The following is a 10,681-nucleotide window of genomic DNA, read 5'->3' on the forward strand; positions in this document are numbered from 1 at the left end:
AACGCGAAACGTGGACCAGAATTCACATGGGAACGCGAAGACCAGATGAAGCAGAAGTACCCTCACCTATTCTCGCAATTTCAAATCTAGCTTCAAAGAGAATTTCGGTACGAAATTCCCTCTAACGGGGGGATGATGTCACAACTAGGAATTCTGATGCTTTGTAAAACCCTTAACAAGGATAACATTGTAACTAAAGCTTGAAAACATGTATGGTGCTTATTCAATGACCACAAAATTCCATCAAATACTCTATACAAACATTCAAATAGTCAACAAAAGGTTGGAAACCCTAAAAATCCCGGTTCAAGTCCATTTTGGACTAGGATTTCCTTATTGGACCTAATGGACCAATAAGCTTCCAATTGACTATTTTGGGCTTAGGACCCTTAAATGGACCCTAATTGGACCCACTTCCATAAAACTTAACCTTTTTGGGCCTTGTAATCCTAAAATGGGCTAGTTTATCTAAATGGGCCTTACTGAGCCATAATAAATCTAATTAGCCCTAATGGGCCATAAAACTCATTCCTTGATGTATATTGGGCCGTGTATTGATCTAAAAGGCCCATTGGGCCGAAAACCATTAGCTAGGGCTTCTTATTAGGAGACTTAAGCACAAAAGGCCCAAATCCTTTTCTCTCTTCTCTCTCTCTCGGCCCAAGTAGAAAAAAAAGGGAAATTAGAGGATTAAGGAGGATTAGCCACCTCCTTAATACCTATGGGATCTCCATGTAAATCTCACATGTTTCCATGCACTATCCTTTCATCTCTCTCTCTTCTCCTTCTACTACTCTCGGCCGAGAGTGTCAACACACACACACACACACACTTTTATTTCACTTAAGCTTCTCTCAAGAACTCACAACAACTTCTTCACTTCTTCTTCCAAATTTTCGAGATTTAGAGCTTTTCAAGAAGGTTATTCCACAATAATCATCATCATTGGTAAGTTATTGTTTAGATCCATAACCTAGCCTCTTTATTTCATCAAAACTTCTTCCTAACTCACACAATTTTCGTGATCTACTCCTTAGAAGCTCCTTAAGTTCGAAATCAACACAAGAAAGCTTGCTAGGGCCGAAAAATAGCATCAAACTCTTCCCTTTCTTTTTCAAATCGAAAACAACAAGAAAAGGTGAGTTCATACCCCTCTATTTTCGGTTTTCACAAGTTTTATGGGGGAGAAAAAAATGTGTAGATCTATGTGTATGTGTATGTTATGTGTGATTTCATGTGTATATGTGTGATTTTATGTGTTTATGTGGTAAATATGTAACAAAAGGAAAGAAATCTCGAGATCTATGGCACAAGAAGGAAAACAAACATGATCTAAGATATATTACACTAAACAAGTCAAGAAAAATTACCCTCTAAAGTTATAATAAACATATTGCAACATAAAACTCATTTTTTTGGACTATATTTGTCAAATAAACAAAAGTTGGGTTAAAAATTGCCATTCACGGTTTTTCCAAAGGACCAAAAGAGTCAAAACAGTTAAAATAAATGTTTTTATGAATATTATGCTCTTCAAAGGACTAGATATGTAATTTGTAGCTTAATGGGCCAATTTTTGGGCTTTTCGGCCCATAGGCCCAAAAATTGCAAAAATATGATTTTCAAGGGACTGAAATGGTACAACTCTCAAAACAAGGGGTAAAAGGGGTAAACAAAACTATTTCAAGGGTTAAAATGATTTCTTTTCCAAAAAGGATCAAAAATGTAAAGTTTTTGGAATTTGGGCCAAAATTGTAAAAGTTGCGAAAAACTTGGACTTTAACCGAAAAACTCCCTACTGAAGGGGCTGAAACTGCCAAAGAGTAAATTTTGAGCTAAAAACATTACCTAAACAAGTCTATGGGTCAAAAATGTCAAGAAAATGGTTTAAGGGCCTAAAATGTCTTTTTTGTTTATAAGGGACTAAAATTGTCATTTTTATTAGAAAAAGGGCTGAATGGGTCGAACCAAAATTTTGAGTCAATTATTTTATTATTAAGATATTTGGGTCAAAAATACCAAATTACAACTTATAAAAATAGAATGATAAATATACATATATTTTCAAATATCGTTATAAACAATCGACAAGTTTCATGCCGTTGCGAATTTAACAATTGTTCAATCAAACTTCCGACAATTATACTATACCTAAAACAAGTAAATATTTAAATAGCTGGGCTTAAAAGATCCTATTCATGCTTATTGGGCCTTCGTGGCCCATCGACATGACTTTTGGGCCTAACAATAATAACACATGTCTATTGGGCCTCCTGTGACCCAATACATGTTTAAGGGACCCTCAATGGCTTCTATGTGTTATTGGGCCTCAGTGGCCCATTAGCATTGCTAGTAAGGTCCAATTAAATCAAATGTGAAATGGGCCAACGCGTCCTTCGTATAACCAACAGCCCTAAATAACACACGTAATTAGCAGAACTTTGTAATCCTCTTCTCCTCGTTTGTTAGGCTTACCTTCAATTCAAGTAAACAAATACAGGTCGTTAATCAATAGTAATCAATTTCGTTTGGATTAAGTGAGTAATAACGGGCGACACCACTAAGTGTCGTTCGTAGTCTATAGTTATAATCAAAGTCTCCTGGAGGGAGAGCGAGAGTTTGTGTATAGATCTATACGGGGGTGACTCCCCCACACCTCAGCTGTTCGCTACAGTTAGACTCGACCAGTCTAGGGTGACAAAATCTTAAGATTAATTCCGGCGTCCGCTAGAATGCCAAGACAGACGAACTAGTCATTATTATGCATGGTTATAACGACTCACATAAATAAATGAATCCAATACTATCCGAGTAATCAAGGAAAATCATAATCATTCGTTGTGACGGTATAACAATTTGAAACAATTATATTATATTATCGGAAAACATCGGGTTTTTCGAGGAAATCAACACCATTCACTTGTACTTTCAATAACTATAATGCAAAACTTCTTATTTCTACATGTTTTGAAATCATTCATGCACAAACTTATGGATTTTCACACTTTGGTATAAACAATTGTCTTTTCAGAAAATATCGGATTTTCTGGGTTTTATAAACTACACAAAACATTTTTATAACAACCCTGCTTATGAACTCACCAACATTCCATATGTTTACGTTTTCAAAATAACTTGTATTCTCAGGTAACAGGTAAGCTGAAGAGTAATACCAAGTATGTTAGGATGTTATGTTTTGAAAACGCTCAAACAATTTATGCTATGGATATGTAATATTTAGACAATGTACTTGATGTGAACAATGTCAGTTGTAATGTATTAATGCATGGTGAAGTTTATGTTGTGTTTCATGTATAATCATTGTGATGATATTCAATTTGAGTCACGCGAGCCCTCGGACGTTTCCGCCGTCTGGTTCGGGGGTGTGACATCAGGTAACTGTTAGGTATTAAGATATTAACTTGACAAACTTAAGGACAACGATATAGATGATTATGCTAACACACAGGGTTACAATAAATGAGACGTATTTATAGTGGCGTTGACCTAAACATCAACGTTAGGTCAATGGACCTATGGCATGCCGACCTCAAAGGCAACCTTGTTCTCCATGGTTATATAGACAATAACGAAGCGTATTGAAGATTCGAAGAACTTTAAAACAAAGACATTGCTACAAAACATCATATTGAGTCTACACTTCTGCCTTGACACTTCAAACTTCCCTTTTTAGTATGTGCTTCTATGTTGACAAAGTCAAACTTTACTTTTGTTATTTCCCGTATATTTACAACCATTGTTGATACCAACTCACACTTCAAAATTCATCGTCCTTCAAAAACTTTTTCCTTTTAGAATTAGACTCCACATATTAACAATCTCATACTCGGAGGTTGATAAAAAAACTCTTTTGTAATCCAAGATGTAACCCGAGTCATCTCTGGTCCGCACGTTTGCCATAAATCCGTGGAAGGTCATTTGAGGCCATACACAATCTTAACTTCTCCAATATTACTTCTTTGGTGAAAATGTTTGTAGGACTCTTCGCACCACGAATCTTTTTCAAGTTAAGTGTACCTTCATATGTTAATTCTTTGATAAAATGGTATATCCTCTTGATGTGTTTTTTCCTGTTGTGAAACACTAGATTCTTCACTAGATGTACTACACTGTGGTTATCACAATGTAGAAGTTGTTTTCCTTCAACCTCAAGAGCTCCAGAGCTCAGATATAGTCCTTCCTAAGGTCTTGATGAATAAAGTTTCCAACTTTACCCATTAAGATAATTTAAAGAGTCTTGATCTCTAAACCTGGATCCGTAATGACAATTTAAGGCGTGCGCTCAACCTTTAAACTCTTAATAATAAAAGCCACAAATCCATAACTCCCAGAAGGACTTTCTTACTTCTATTCCAACATAAAAATCACAACTTTGTGCACATGCACGACAAATGCAAGTCTAGATCTCAACCTAGGTCAAAATGGGGCAAAAAGACCAAAATCTCATACATGGAGATCAAAACACAATCAAACTTCAGATCCAAAAGATATAGTGACCAAGGGACCAAGACGAGCTATAAAGTTGCAAACTCTATCTAATCAAACCAACCCAAACTTGAATATGAACCAAGAAATGCAATAAATCTCAAATATATGAAGAGAGAGAATCAAAAAGGTGGAAGCTTTATACCTTCTAAAGCTCCACAAGATGCATGAGCTGCAAAATATGAAGTGATGCACTCTTCCAACTAGCAAGCACACCACTCCATCTTCCAAAAATGCAATCCACAACTTCAAACTTCAAGAACCACCACTAATACCACAAGATTCACTCCAAGGACGCTAGGATTTCGTTTGAAAGGGTTAGAGGCTGAAATCCCCTAATCCGTGAGATTAGGTGTTTAAATACGGAGAAAACCCTAAAAATCTTAGGTTTGGGCCACCATAGCTGCCACATCGTGGCCTTTCCTTGCCACGCCGTGGCGACCAACTAAAACACGCGATCTTGCATCAAATACGTCACGTCATGGTGCTCCAATCACCACGTCGTGATACCTAGTTTTCCCAAAAATCATATCTCTGATCCCACCAAGCCCTCACCTGATCCATTCTGGGAACAAGTGTTACAAAATGAGTTTCTAGTTGTACATTTGTGAAAAGTTGAGTGTACAACTCACAAAAAAAAACACATACCTAGTTTTTATTCAAAGGCAACAGAAGCAACTAAACTACTGTCTGTTTTAATTTCCATACGTTTTTAACATATTGTAATCATAGTCATACTTATATGAGATATATAAGATTAGTTTCTGCAGGCCAACTTGGCTAGTTGGGAGCCTCTGGCTGCTCATGGCATTTGGTCATTAGATTCATGCCAGAAGGGTAAATAGCTCATAACCTTGAAACAATTTCAAATATTTATAGACTCCCAATAGGATTGCATACGTACCAAATTGTAAAAAATATGTACCTATATAACCTAATTTAAATTCCAAATTATTTAATATATTAGCATCCTCTTTCAAGAAATGTACTATAAAACATCCTATTTTCATAGCAAAATACTTTTGTTTTTGGTGAGCAATTTTAGCAAGAAAGACTTATCAAGATCCGTAAGTATGAGTAACCCATTAAATGTTTGTAATGGAATATAGTGAAGCTAATACCATTTTTGTTCTTATTTTCCCTTCATTTTCATTGATCATAATCAGTGGGCTTATAAAGAAGGTAATATTTTTGCCTTTGTTGTGAAAGAAGGATGCTAGCCATCCCTCTTCAATCAAGTAAGTTATATACACATGTTTGGTCGGAGGTTTTTTAATGAGCTAATCTTTACAAATTTTTATTTTTCCCAGTTCATGCGTACATAACACTTTGGTAAACTATCCACTCTTTCTATTTCTCTACACTTGCTAAATGCAAAAATAGCAATGTATTTTCATTTATTTGTGTACTATATCATCCTATTGTTATTTTTTTTCTTCATAGAAAATTTCAATTTGGAAAATCTATCCAACTTTAGCCAATAAAATTGTTTTGTATAGAGATGAAATTACTAAATAATGTACATTTTTCAAAGTACGATGCTGTAATTGGAAAGATGTTTGTGTTTCTAGATAATTTGAGTTTTCATTAGGATAGTAGATTTGAGCCCTAACAAATATTGTTTCACATGCAGTGCATAAAGAAAGTTTAAAAATCCAACAAGGGTGAGTTTTCAAGAGGTTGTCCCTTTTTGACAGTGAGACTACAATGTTGTAATAAATTTAAGTAGGATACTATAATATATAAACTTATGAAAGTACATTCTTATTTCTTGACTTAGCACTTAATTTGTTTTGTCTACCACAGTGGCTCACGAAATTCCCATATCTCCTTTATAGAAAAATAGTAGAAATGTTGAGATGCTTAGTGTTTTCAACCTCCTCTATATATAATATGTCATGTATAGGAAAATAGTAGAGATGTTGAAATGCTTAGTGTTTTCAACATCTTCTATAATATGTAAAAGGAAACCCATTGCACAAATTCGTCCGGACCCATGCAAACCCACGGGGTCTTCCTCTAGTTTATAAATAAGTTTTGGCTTGTCCAACCAAAAAATTGAAAATTAAGTTAGCAATGATACACAAACATAACCTAAACTAATGATATTGCGTTAGTGGAGAAGGGCAGTAGGCAAAACGGGTTAATCTACAACTATAATACAAATTTATGATCGAAAACTACCTTTTCTTTTAAAATAATAATACAACATCATTACAAAGACAACCCTCATAAATACCAAAATAGAGTATTTATTCCCCCTCAATAGTAATCGTGCTTTTCATGTCTAATCTTTGAAACTGGTAAGTACTTACTCAATAGCTCTCGAGCTAACATCTCAATATTATCTTCTTCAAATAATGTCTCCTCTATCGATGCATCATTTTCTCTAGAAAAACATGGTGTTAGTGTTACAGGTGAAGGTTGTCCAAAGTGTACGGACGATAGCATAGAACTAGATATCAACGTCTCAGTTGACAACATCGGAAGGTTTGTCGCCGGTTGGCAGCTGGAAGGATGGTGTTTCAAGATCGAAACACGAGCTTGAACGTATGCTAACTCAGCCTGCAACTTCTCGACCTGAGTTTATATATATACAAAACATCATTATTTTGATATAAACACATAAGATTCGACATGAAAAGCACGATAACTAGTTGTATAAAATATCAAAATAAGAAGGTTTTAGTTTAATATTTTGATTATAGAAGCACAAATTATACAAGAAGAAATTAAAGGCAAGAAGACCTGTTGTTGGAGGTTAAAGACGCGACCCACACAGCCATACACAGGGTCTCTAACCCTAGAGAGAGCTTCATAACACAGAGAAACGACAGTGTCAAGGCGCTTGTTTTGCGGTGTTCTTAGGAGGAGCTTGGCGGCGTTCTTGGCTCCGAACACCCTGTGCACAGCCTCAAAGTCAGTCAAACCACGGTCGTCGGGCTCAAAATAGGCTGCAAATACACACCCTTTTGCACATTTCCTCCTTAAGAACTTACATGCTCCACATGGGCCACCACCATTACGGCTCATCTCTCTCCTCCCTCCGCCGTCGTCCTTCACTGTGTGTGTGTGTGTGTGTTCGTGTGTGAGAAAACTGAGAGAATGGTACGTGGCCAGAGAGAGGGAAATCAGTTTGATCAAGAAATTAAACGATGATTGATGGAGGTGGGGGTCGGGTAGGGTGGAATAAGTAACCTGTGGAAACTACTGGTGGGGGGTCAGTTTTAAAACCAATGAGAGGAACATTATTAATACACGTAAAACTTAGAGGGTGATTTTGTACTTTCGGTACTTTCCATTTTTTATTATTTGAAGCCCTAAAACGTTGGCTTATGGTAACTTCTTTTAAATTGCATATCGAAGAGTAATGCATTGAACTTTATAGAGTTTAATGGATTGTCACATCATCTTTCTACAATCTATACAACGCTATTATTTTTTCTTTTCCTACAATGCATTAAACTCTACAAAATTCAATAGAATTTTACAAAATGTAATTTATAATAAATATTTAAGAATTAAAAACTTTCATTTTTCCAATGGAAGAGTTCAATGGTTATTGAACTCCAAATCTATTGAATGACAAGGTGGCATCTCACAATGATAGATTTCATACATTGAATGAAACATAGACCTGCCACCTCATTCAACTCTCTTATTGAACTCACCATTGTGGATGCCCTAATGCCGCTTTGGATTCGGATATATATATATATATATATATATATATATATATATATATATATATATATATATATATATATATATATATATATATATAGGGTTAGGTTATTGTGTTCTATGTAACTATTGTGTACATGTAAGGAGAATTTCGGACCAACGGATGAAAATAATGAATGACTATGATTTTGAGGGTCTATGATATTACAATGGAATATCATGTACCATATTATCACTCAAATTTAATTAAAATGGTATTTAGACAATTAACTATATTTAAAAAAGGAAAATTTCAAATTTTAAGGGATAATTTCGATTTTTTTCTAAAAAATTAATTCAATTTCAATTCTAATAATTTGTAATCATAACCGATTATAACCTATTTTATTCTGTCACAATGCGATTATGTTAGAATGACATTCTGTTAGAATAACAGTTGATAACATCATTTAAGAATACATAAATAAGAAGAAAACATGAATAAGTACATTATGAAACAATATACAAAATCGATTCTTAAACTAATAATATATCATATAATTACATTCTATGATTCTGTTGGGTTTTGATACGAAATAAAAGTTTGTTTTTCATAAAAACAGGCAACGGAAGACTTTAAAAATAACAAGTTTATTTTTAGTTCATAACAAAACCGAACCATCATGGATCCATTTATAGAGGTTAAAATGAAATAAAACCAACAATATGATGTTTTTGAGATAACATTTGAAACCTTTGAACCCACTTGGTTTTGGGGTGTTGATGAAGATAACAAAAGATCAAAGTGTATGATCTTCTCTACAAGTATCCACCATCAAGAGTAATGCACTTGGAATGCTAGTTCCTTCTTGCATTCTTGAGTGTCTAAAGCCTTTAAGTGACTAACTCAATTAAGCAATAAAGGGATTCTCAACACGACCCGCAACACGACACGAAATAAATGGGTTTGGGTTGAGCTTTTCAACCCGCCAACCCGTTTATTAAACGGGTAATATATGAGTTTCTCAATAAATAAACGGGTTGACCCGCCAACCCGTTTATAGTTTTAATAAAAAAAATTATTTTATTTTTAAATGTATTTATGTATAAAGTATTAATATTTAATATGTATTATATAATATATACCATTGATTCATAGACCATTTGACTGTTTTGACATTTTGACTCGTGGTGGATAGCCTAAGGTCGTAAGTCGTAACCTGTAAGGCTAAGTCTATAACCATTTTCCCATTTGCCGTAAATAATAATCTCAAAATCAAATCGCGTATGAGCATATCTCCCTCTTCCAGACTTCCAGTCTCCCGGTCTCCCACAGTCCCACTCTCCCCTCTGTTACTCTGTGATCAAAATCAGGTATCGAAATGGTGTTGGAGAATTGACTTTGTTTTTTGGGAGAAAAAAATGGGAATTGTTGTTATTACTTTAGCACTTGAATTATCTATGTTTGTATTAATGTTTAGTTTAAACATGTTTCTATAAATGTTTTGAACTTTCATTTGGATGTTTAAGACTTAAGTGTCTAAAATTCGGATATGTTTGCATCAACCATTAACAATTTTTTTCATGTTTAATTGTCAATTTTATTTATAGAATCTAACCCACGAACCCAAATCTGACCCACAAACCCGCCAACCTGTGAACCCGTACAAATAAATGGGTTGGCGGGTCATATATGGGTTTATATTCCAAACCCGCCAACCCGTGACCTGTATATTTAAATGGGTCGTGTTTGGGTTGGCATATTTTGACCCGCCAACCCGCCAACCCGCGACACGCCAACACGAACACGACACGATTGTCAGGCCTACTTCTAAACCACCAAACTAACTTCAAAAGAGAGAGAGAGAGAGAGAGAGAGAGAGAGAGAGAGGGAGAGGAGTAGAAAAGCTACGATTTTAGAGAGAAAGAAAGGAAGAAGAAGAGCTTCACTCTTGCAAAAATGCAAGCCTCATGCATCTCTTATATAGCCCATGAAAAGTAAGGCCTAATCATTAAAATAATCTAAAGTAATGGTAGCCTTTAGAAGCATGGGAGACAAAAGGTGGAACATTGAAAAGGCAACCTCCCACACCATCATTATGCCTTTTAAAAAGTAAGATTCTTTATTTTTTATAAACTCCAAGTTTATAAAATATAAACTTTGTCTTTAGGTAAAAGACAAAAGAATCCAACTAGTCCAAAATGTTGTGCATGACTTATTAATTCATACCATATGAAATAATAACTAGTAATACTCTCTTATAATTATCATTTTCACAAAACAATAATTATTCCCTAATTAAAATACAAGAATTGATATTATTTATTAATAATCATATTGATAATAAATATATAAAATGTGCCAACTTGATAAAGGTGCGACCCTATAGGATCATATATTATTAGCAATATCACTCCATAATGATTCTTGGGAATATAGATCCAACAATCTCCCACTTGCACAAGATTCATTGTAGACTGACATAGACAATAGCTGACGTCTACGAATGGA

This window comes from Lactuca virosa, chromosome 3, assembly GCF_052849685.1.
Source record: "Lactuca virosa cultivar CGN04683 chromosome 3, Lactuca_virosa_CGN04683_v6, whole genome shotgun sequence".
NCBI classification, from domain to species: Eukaryota; Viridiplantae; Streptophyta; class Magnoliopsida; order Asterales; family Asteraceae; genus Lactuca; species Lactuca virosa.